The sequence below is a fragment of the Trachurus trachurus genome, assembly GCF_905171665.1.
Source record: "Trachurus trachurus genome assembly, chromosome: 21".
Lineage (NCBI taxonomy): Eukaryota > Metazoa > Chordata > Actinopteri > Carangiformes > Carangidae > Trachurus > Trachurus trachurus.
The window spans coordinates 2,096,817-2,100,833 of record NC_139899.1 but is presented as its reverse complement, the minus strand read 5'-3'; positions in this window follow the sequence as shown (position 1 = coordinate 2,100,833).

The window sequence follows — 4,017 nt, the reverse complement described above, 5'->3', positions numbered from 1 at the left end:
TTTTTTTTGTTTATTGTCACTTTAATTATCATGACAACTGACCATTTGTCTGTCATGCTCTCAAACGGCTGCATATTCACAGTTGGCAACAACAGTTACCAGCAGCGTATAGTGATGTACAGTAGGAAGGAATAGATACAAATGTTTTACCATAACACTAAAATTTAACCTTTAATCCCACAAACTACTAAAGATATGCTCTGTGGCTTTTAAAGTCCCCCTCCCGCGACCCTTTTTGGTTATTTTAAAACCAGCAGCTCATTAGCAATGCACCTCTAGAGGGTGGGCGGAGACTGCGCTGCCCCGCCCAGCCACCCCCTCGCTGACAGCTGGACATTGTACAATTACCTACTAGCGCGTTTAGCGTAAAACTGGGATTCAATCCCAGACTGGAATATAGTCCTTGCTCACGGTGCAAGCTGCTCTACCAGGTGAGCTATACCTGTTATACCTTGACAGCTACACCGAGCTGCCAAGCCTTTCACCTCTGAGCCAGATGCAGAGCGGGGCGGGAGCTTGTAGCACTAGTGCCCTCCCCTGGGGTTGTGACATGTCAGCTCCAGTCTCCCTGAAACTGCCAGTTTGCGTCTGCCATTGGTTCACAGCAGTTTGAAGGCAGAAAAACTCAGAAATGCAATTTTGCACTTCCTTTTCTGCTGATATGTGCTCTAACACAAGAAAAATACCACAGGAACATGTGAAAAGCACAAAAAACACGATTTTCATGGGAGGGGGTCTTTAAAGCCACGCTAGCATAGTGCTGCGGCTAGTTAGTGAAGCATGCTAACATAATAGCATACATTAGAGCAGACAAACACACATGCTTTATGATGTGCTCTTGTATTTTTTGGTTTTGGAGAAATTTTTTTTTAAAACTCATCGACCTCTAGAGCAAAGTCACTCTTACTGTACTGCAAGTCCATACACACAACTGAAGCATGAATCCAAAACTGTTGCCAAATGGTCTATTTAATAGTTAGCCTACTAATGCTCTTTTAATTGTTTACATCAATATGTGTACTAATTGTTCAGTTTGACATAAAACCTATAATTTATTTCATGTAATTAATACAGCTGTAACAGCAAACTCACTGATTATGTGTAATGATAAAGACATTTTGGTAACACTTTACAATAAGGGTCCCTTAATTAACGTTAGTTAGCACATTATTAAGCATTAATATATTAACTAATGTATAATTAATGCTGAGTAATGCATACATAATGATAACCAATTACATTATTATGCTTAATAATTTATGAACTAACTTTGAGTAGTAAACATTAATTAACTGCTTACTAATAGGCTACATTAATTAATGTGTTTCCTAATGTTAAGTAATACATAGTAATGATTGTTAATATATCTGTAAACAGTTAATTAATGCTTAATAATGTACTAACTAACGTTAATTAAGGGACCCTTATTGTAAAGTGTTACCGACATTTTTAATGAGCAATTGACTTAGCCTATAAGTCAATAAATACATAAAAAGATAAATATCCCTTTTCTTGTTTTCTTTCCTTGAGAGAGGTCAGATATATCAAATAATATAACATTTCCACATTCTCCGCTCAGTACTTTCCCAATCTGTCACTTGTGTGAAAAAAGATTAGCATATTTCTTTTCTTTCTAAATGTTTCCTCTACCAAACCAACACCAACACCACACACCCAAGCACATCCTCCTCCACAGTGGATTTCAAAATGTTTCAGTGCGTGTGTCATTTCCTGTTTTGAGCAAATTGGACACTTGTGTTTACTGATGAGTTTCTGCTGATGAGTATCTTCCCATCATTTTCCGCCGTCGGCCTCACCACGCATGACACTGTGTGAGAGAAACCATATGTGTCTGTGAAACAGCTATTTTTATCACAAGTCATGGACAGAATCGTCCAGCACTTTGGCAGCGTTTTGGCCGAACATGTCCCAGAGAAACTTACCAACCCGCACGGCCAATCCATCGTTTTTATGGCCATTTACCACCAACATACATAAAAACTAATATTTTCTTGTAAAACCTATACTTAGTGCAACTACATGACGCACAGGATTAACCGTTTAATAACATGGACGCAAATTTGGCCAGAGGACAGGTCAGGAATTAACTGGGGCGAGATGATTCCAGTCATTTCTTATATAAGGCTCATATAATGCATTAAATAGCAGCACATTGATGGAGTGAGGTATGGATTTGAGTAATTTGGTAAGAATAACTTGGACTATACTGATGCAGCACAAAAATAGGGTCGGCCCCATTAAATGCATCATAAGATGTTGTTTAACTTCATGTCATATGTAAAGGAAATTAGTAATTCCATGGCCAATAATCTGCATACAAAGTGAGCGCTAATCTGTTAAGCTTCAGACAAATCGTAGTCGTGTGAATCATGAAAATCTTCCACTGTCGGTGTCTGAATTTACTCCACTTTGGTTATGTTGTGCGATTTCTCATTTCTCTGCGTTTGAAGTTACGTAAGTTTTGCCCTTTGAGGCAGAAGCTGTGTAATTTTCATCAATGTGTGCACACTTCTTTAGATAAGCTCCCTCACTGCGTGAACATTCACCTCTTTGTGTGCCATCCAGCTGAGGCTCTTAGTCACACAAGCAACGCAGCAAGCTCCACTGGAGCTGCATCTCATGCGTACATACATGACTTCCCATTTCTCACACACAGACACATCCTTTCTCTCTCCTCTCTTCTGCATCTACACACACATACATGCTCATGCGTTTACACTATGGATGGTACACACATGCACACACACACATGCACACACTCAGCCTGCCAGGCTTGGGAGCATCAAGGCCTAATCTAGGTCACAGCATAAGCCCAGAGGTATCCCGGTCTCCACACTCCCACACACACACACACACACTCGTCTGTGCTCACGTTTTTAAATGTAAAAGATCGCATGTCTTGCAAATCCATTTTGACTCGACTAATTTCTTCTCAGCAAACAGTGAAAGGATTTTTTTTTTTTGAGAGAACAGACACACTTCCCATCCCGGCCAAAAAAAAGGACTATAAATAAATCCACTGAATTTCATATTTTCCCCTAAAAAATCCCCTTCCCCATGTCCATCTCCTTCCTCTCACTCCCTAATAACCTTATTGGTTATGTGACTCCAGTCTAATGGCTCTTGTGATTGTCACAAGGCCATCATTTCCTTCATTAAGAGCTCTTTGGGATCCTTCAGTGGTGCAACATCCATTTAGAAGACACTTTCCCACTGAAGCCTAATCTAAATCTATTTTTCTTTGTGAGCGTGTGTGTGTGTGTTGGTGTGTAATCTGCTTGAAATAAAGACGTATCCTTGTGCACGCTGCTGCTGCAGTTTGTGTGCATCCTTGCAGCAGCAGCATCACCATAGGATCCCTTTGATATGACTTAGCCTGACAGCGTATCATCCGCGATGCGACCGTGTGTCACAGCACAGAAATAGAGGAGCTTATTTCTTTACATCAGTCTCCAGCCTTCTATAAATATTCCAAAGCTCTCTGTTCTCTCTCTCTTTCTCTCTTTCCCTCTCCCACTCCTTTCTTTCTGCCTTTCTTGCTGCTTTCTCTGTTCTCTCCCCTCCCTTTCCCTTTCCCTTTCTCCCTCCCCCCCTCCTTTCTCCCTACACACACACTCTGCCTCCCACATCTTTCCCTTTTTCCCTCTGCTCCCCGTCGTACAATGTGGAGAAATGCGTCCCTTTCTGTCTAGAAAGAGGCGGTGGCGTTAAATCTGAGCAAAGACAAACACACTTCTTCATTTCTGCGCCCGTGGCGTTTGTTTTTTGCCCTTGCCGTCGGTCCTGCGGGGCTATTTAGTGAGACGACAGTGATTTTATCGCATCACGCATAGAAAAAAAAAAAAAACCTCCGTTCCTTCCTCACTCTACTACACCAGAGATTTCCACCAATTGAATGCAGTGTGACAGTTAATCACAGCCATTAATCTCATTCACGATGTTTGAATCAAAAATAGGAACATTTACAAGGAGAAAAAAAAGAGGCCAAGCAGATTT